Below are 7,024 nucleotides of genomic sequence, written 5' to 3'. Positions count from 1 at the left end.
TTCCTCTGTGGAGGTTGTAGAGGGAATTAACGAGTCGTGATTTTAACTGTTATTGAATAGTTTGAAATAGAATAAGCAATGTTTTTTTTTTTTTTTCTATATATTACACTATTGTTTTGAGAAAGTGATATGGATAGTTGTTTACTGAAAGTGTTAGATGAATTTTACGATGCCTCAGGTATATTATTAATTATTCTTTAGACAAGATATCTTTCTGGGTCAACATGAAATTTTTCTTTCAGCTTTACTTCTTAACTTTCATGTCACTAATTTAAGAGAGAGAGAGAGAGAGAGAGAGAGAGAGAGAGAGAGAGAGAGAGAGAGTCGTCCAATTGGTGTAGTAGAGAAAAGCAAAATGTATTAATCATTAGAGAGGAATGATCAAACCTAACTTCAACAGTACTGTCCCCATCTTAACTAACAATTACTTAATCTACCACAAGCGCACATAGGTAATTTCCCCTCATAGCCTTCCGCCCTCCACAAGTCTGCACTATATGTACGTGACTGAACGACACAGTAAACTTACCAGAACTATTGTCGCCATTTTCTATGAACTTGGAAAGTTCGCCCACGTATTCAATGTCTAAACTTTCTGGATTTGCATAGCAGGTTAGGATAAAACTCAGAAGCACAACAAGGCACATAGCAATCCGTAAGGAGAAAGAGGTGTAGTATATTCCTTTTGTGGTCTTCGGTTTGCTGTTACGTGGTTGGAACAGCGGTACTTTGGTGTCTCTGCTCTCATGGTGTCGCTCACAATTCCCCCCGCCCGCGTAAGTTCCTCTTTTTCGCTTGGAGGAACCCATCGCTACAGTGTTAGCTTCGCGGTCGTCAGGTGCAGTCGGGTATGTGCACAACGATTCACTATAGGTGCGCTCAGTCGACTGAATGCTGGGAGGCACTGACGGTTGGGAGTGTCAGGTCGTGTTGCGGCAACTCTGCCATTGATAAAGAAGATAAGGCCACACATGTGTTAAGCAGTTCATCATTATTATCCTCTTCGCCATACTTTAAGATACTTCTCCATAGTTAGTTTCTTGGGTTTGGGGTTTTCAGGATTTTTTTTGTTGTTGTTGTTGTTTGTTTGTTTTTACAGTTTTTAGTGTTGCAATAACAGGATATCCACATTAATGACATAAGAAAACACTGATGACAATCTGAGTAACCTGCTCTGTGGCGTTAGCAAATTTCTAAGCATTCCCTCCCATGCTTGGTTAGGCTGTTCAGAGGTAGGCTTCTGTCTGTCTTATCATATTTTCCAACTTGAAAACTGGCCAGGAACTCAAAATAGATTGAAAAGAGTAAGGAAAATGGCTGAAGAAAAAATGATGTTAGTAAAAATTTTTTTTTTTATCACAACCGAGCGACGAGAGATTTCAATGTTTATTTACATATGGATTTTTTCTACATTTTTTTTTTTTCTTCTTCTCTTCTTCCTATTATTATTATTATTATTATTATTATTATTATTATTATTATTATCATTATTATAATCATCATCATATTTTATTATTATTATTATTATTATTATTATTATTATTATTATTGTTGTTGTTGTCAGTATGTGTGTGATGTGTTGCCTTCCCAGTTGGACATGAGCCTGTAAACATACCAAGTGATTACATGGTGTGGAACAAAGGTGGGAAATACCAGTGTGATGAAACGGTTCAGTATTCACAATTCATTATCAGAGGAGGAAAGCGAGGCGGGAAAGGACATCAGGAAAGTATGATAGTTATGCGGGTGCCTTTTATAGAAGCGAGGGGACATGTCATTTAGTTTTATTATTATTCTTTTTATAATAACGTAAGAAAAGAGGGAAGCTACAAGAGGCCACCAGGCCTACAGGAGGCAGTCCCTGTGTGTTTGAGCTACCTAATTCCATCTATCATCCCCATCCACGAACTTATCTACATGTGATGAAGCAGTTTTCCTACCTGCTGAAGCTGCCAGTCCCCTAAGAATGTGGTCAAAAGTGTTATCAAAATTTGAGGAAGACAAACTTGAAACTTCTCTCATGGAACTGTTGTAGTCAATGGATGGAGGAAACACAGAAGCAGAGAATTCTGAGTTTGCCAGTGAAAGGAATGGAAGATGCAGTGATTCATGATGCAGATGAATAATTTATATGATAGAGTTAAGAATGGAACTTCCAGCAAGGGTCTTTCTCAGTAAAATCCTTGTAACACTTTTAACACATGTCTCTTTCAGTACTAGAGGACCAATACTTATGGAGAATGCCTGTGGTCATCAGTTACACATGAACAGAGACCTATAAAGGGAATACTGTAAAGCAGTGGTTCTTAACCTTTTTCAGTGCCTGTACCTCTTGATATCTCAGAAAAATTTCTCGTAGGTACCCCCTCCAATATAAATATTATACAAACACATGAAAAAGATTAGTGATAGTGTTTACAGAATTAACTTAAAGAATTGAGACAATTATAGTAAGAGAAAAATTGGGAAAATACATGTTTTGCTTTCTCATGGTAAATATACGGTACCATTGCACTGGCTACCATGTCTCGTACCCCTGGGTTTAAGGTTTCGTACCCTTTGTGGGTACAGGTACCACAAGTTAAGAACCACTGCTGTAAAGGGTTGATAAACAGAATAGACTCACTAATCAGGCTGCTAGTCTTGCATCAGTAGGGAGCCTTAAAAAATTAGACGGATGTATAGGTGAGGGTGACACATGAAATGCCTTATACAGAGATTGCCATGTGTAGACCTGATGGCTTCTTGCAGCTTCCCTTATCTTCCTACATTCTTCTTTTTTATGCATGATGGGAAGCCAGCCAAGGGAAAAAAAAACACATTTGATTGATTGCCAGTTTCTTTAAAGATCAATAGAGTTGGCTACAAGTCTGGAAAAGAATGTCTTGAAACCTCTCTCTTAAAAGAAGTCAAGTCATAGGAAGATGGAAATATAGAAGCAGGCAGGGAGTTCCAGAGTCTACCAGAGAAAGATAAGAATGACTGAGAGTACTGGTTAACTCCTATATTAGAGAGTTGGATAGAATAGGGGTGAGAGGAAGAAAGTCTTGTGTAGCGAGCCTGCAGGAGGAGGGGAAGTATGCTCAGAAGACCAGTTAGCATGAAAATAGTGATAAAAGATAACCAGAGATGCAACATTCCACCCTATCTGATAAAACTGTTTAATGAGGAGTGAAGTCAATATATGCACGAAGAGATGGGATGAACAAAAGCAATTCCTTGTTTGAACACTTTATATTGGATCTATACATAGTATCACACTCACTACTCACAGAATGTCACCCAAATGATAAAAAAAAAAAAATGACAAACACATAAATGGGGAGACTTGTCACATTGTTTCAAGTGTAGTGGATGTCTGGTCAGGTGGTGAGGTTAACATAATGCCAAGTGTCTGTGTGTTGCCTCTGTTACACTGCTGAGGATATGAGTATTTGTTTCACTTCCTTTTCCTCCTTCACAAGCCAACATTGCTTACTCACACTGATGCATAAGCTAATATTACATGAGTATGGCTGCAATTCTTATTTTGAACCTGCAGCTGCTATAATATAGACTTCAGATATGGCTTATATTGTTTACATTCTGGTATATGTAGTAGTTATCAGTGCATATATCATTAAACTTCATTCATTTCTTTTAACATATGAAGTGTATTGGAGCGAATACATTTTTTCAAATCTCATTGAGTTGTTTCAGTTCATGTTTTCCACTGAAGATGCCCTTTTGTGAGAGAGAGGAACAAGTATAGTAATGAAAGTGATCAAAGTACCATATAATTGACTTTATTCACTCATTTTTGTGTTTGGGATTTTAAATGAATAGGAATATTTTCTCAAAATTTCAAGAGCTCTAGGACTTCATCTTTTCCAATGAAGCTGTCATTGCTGTGTGAGAGAATGGTAAGTATGGTGTCCACCTCTGCCATGCCACAATTGGGTACCCCACACAAACACTGGCACATTGATCAGATGATGGGATACATTCATCATGAGAAACTATCTCGATCAAACTTGACAGGAGGACAGAACACCTCACCAATCTTGAGGCCCAAAGATAATTTTGTTAGTGTGTGAACCCAGTCATTACATAATCATATACAGAAAAGAAAATTGAATACAGTATGCCTTTCAAACAAATCCTTTACACACACACACACACACACACACACACACACACACACACACACACACACGGCCCGGTAGCTCAGTGGTTAGAGCGCTGGCTTCACAAGCCAGATGACTGGGGTTCGATTCCCCGGCCGGGTGGAGATATTTGGGTGTGTCTCCTTTCACGTGTAGCCCCTGTTCACCTAGCAGTGAGTAGGTATGGGATGTAAATCGAGGAGTTGTGACCTTGTTGTCCCGGTGCGTGGTGTGTGCCTGGTCTCAGACCTATCCCAAGATCGGAAATAATGAGCTTTGAGCTCGTTCCGTAGGGTAACGTCTGGCTGTCTCGTCAGAGACTGCAGCAGATCAAACAGTGAATTACACAAGGATGTGGCTATCTTATCCTGGTACAGTTATAGAAAAAAAATTTCATTCCTGGAGTTTCTGATGCCTTGTTAGGATGAAGTGGCCCTCTACAGTGTGCATTACTAGTTACAAAGGTTACCAGTGACATATATCAAGTGTTTCCTTCAAGAACTCCACCAAACAAATTATTTAACCAAAAGCAGAGGAACACACAAACAGACAAACACAGAAGGCATAGGAATGCATCTCTTTATAAGAACAGATAAAAACTCAGTATAATATTTTTGTATACAGAAATTCCTGATGAAGAATGAAAGATGCATCTATGGAATATGATATATGTATTTGATTTTATCTCCAGGGCACAAAGAGGTATCACATTGTTTATAAATGCCTGCCTATGGGAAGAGTAGTTAGTGTTTAGGACAGTTTTAAGAGTTTCTCCTGTCACACACAGCCTCAGGGAACACCACATTAGGTTTTCAGTTATGGTGAATGATGAATAAAAACAAAGAAATTATACATTGCTATTGCTTACAATTTTTTCCTGAAGCATTTGTAGTGAAAGGAAAATCACTGTCCCTGGTTTTACAAATATTAGTCATTATAATTAGCTATAAATTATATCTATGAATGTATAAATTTCTATTTTTTTTATTAACTTAAAATATATAACATTTCATGAGGTTGCTAAATGTAATGGTTCATATAGTGAAGACAAGAAGAAAATGTGTGTTCATCTCGGTTCCTGCTGGTCACCCAGCCAGTCTTCCCCATTACGGAGCGAGCTCAGAGCTCATAGACCGATCTTTGGGTAGGACTGAGACCACAACACACTCCACACACCGGGAAAAGCGAGGCCACAACCCCTCGAGTTACATCCCGTACCTATTTACTGCTAGGTGAACAGGGGCCACACATTAAGAGGCTTGCCCATTTGCCTCACCGCGCTGGGACTCGAACCCGCAAAGTAGAGATGTACCGATGCATTGGTATCGGAATCGGCGGTATCAGCCCATTTTTTGGGTATCGGTATCGGCTTATTTTATGCTGATACTTCTGATACCTAATAGGAATTTACTACTTAGTGATATGTTCGATATAAGATATTGATGATACCAAATTAATATAATACGGCGTATTAAGTTTCCGTGGTGATAACCGTATGTCATAGAATACTGTTTTCTGTGGTAATAAGCCACAACCTCTAAATTGGACGTGTATGAAACGCATATAGGCTGAACTCCGGCATCCTGTCACACGGTCAGTCATGAGTCACCACGCATTCTCACTGTCTCTCAGTCAGACGCTGCTCCTCCACCCACACAAAGTTCACACAGGTGAAAAGCTTATGTTTTTGAACTATAATCTAAGAATGTCAAACTTCAGATATTGAGAATCCAACAAAATGATTTGGTATATATATATATATATATATATATATATATATATATATATATATATATATATATATATATATATATATATATATATATATAGTTAGGCATTTTGCATTATTGTAAATAACTTGTGTTAACCTAAGGATGTAAAAATTTCATAACTAAGAAAGTAACGATTCTGTTTTGTAATCATGTGCATTGTGTATAATTTGTTGCATATTAATTATTTAAGATCATAGCAATACACTAGAAATTTAAATTTAGAAAAAACTAAACTTTTCTATTTAATTGAAAAGATTGGGTGAAAGCTCATTTTTCTGAATTGGTCTACTAATGTCTAATGAATTAATATCAAAGGATGTCAGATTTAATTAAAGAGAAACATACACAACAAAATGAGTTTCTTTTGCTAATATTTTGTGTCTGTTTTACAATTTTAATAATTTTAAAAATATTTTTGATCGGCAAAATATCGTCAATAAAATTAATAATGAAAATGCACAAGACCAAATGGTCGCTAAAGGAGTAAGAAGTAAGAATTTAAAATAACTGACAAGAATCAGAAGACTGAGAAGATATTCATTCCAATTACTGAGTAATTTACCTTTGCAAATGGCTTCAAAAAGCTTCTAGAATTGCTCCTATTTCACAAACGTTCTCAGAAGGACTTACAGCATCCCCAAAACAAAGCCTCCCATCTGATAACGCTCGCCGTCCACCAACTCATCCTGGTGTCCAGTGCAGTAATCACTATAAGTAGTAGTATCGGTATCGGTAGTATTATCGGTATCGGCCCAATTAGGTAGTATTGGTATCGGTCTCTCTCTCTCTCTCTCTCTCTCTCTCTTACTAAAGAATCAAAGGTAAGCAGAGTCATTTATAATTGTATATATATATATATATATATATATATATATATATATATATATATATATATATATATATATATATATATATATATATATATATATATATATATATATATATATATATATATATATATTTTTTTTTTTTTTTTTTCACTTAGGTATTGGCATATACCTACTATTTTGTAAAAATAGAAACTACACATTAGCTTGGCTTACGAATTATGAATGCGATTATGCCTCACCCTTGAAATTACTGTAAAAGCCAGTAAATGTGAGCATT

This window comes from Portunus trituberculatus, chromosome 20 (genome assembly GCF_017591435.1).
Source record: "Portunus trituberculatus isolate SZX2019 chromosome 20, ASM1759143v1, whole genome shotgun sequence".
NCBI classification, from domain to species: Eukaryota; Metazoa; Arthropoda; class Malacostraca; order Decapoda; family Portunidae; genus Portunus; species Portunus trituberculatus.
This window is presented reverse-complemented; position numbering follows the sequence as displayed.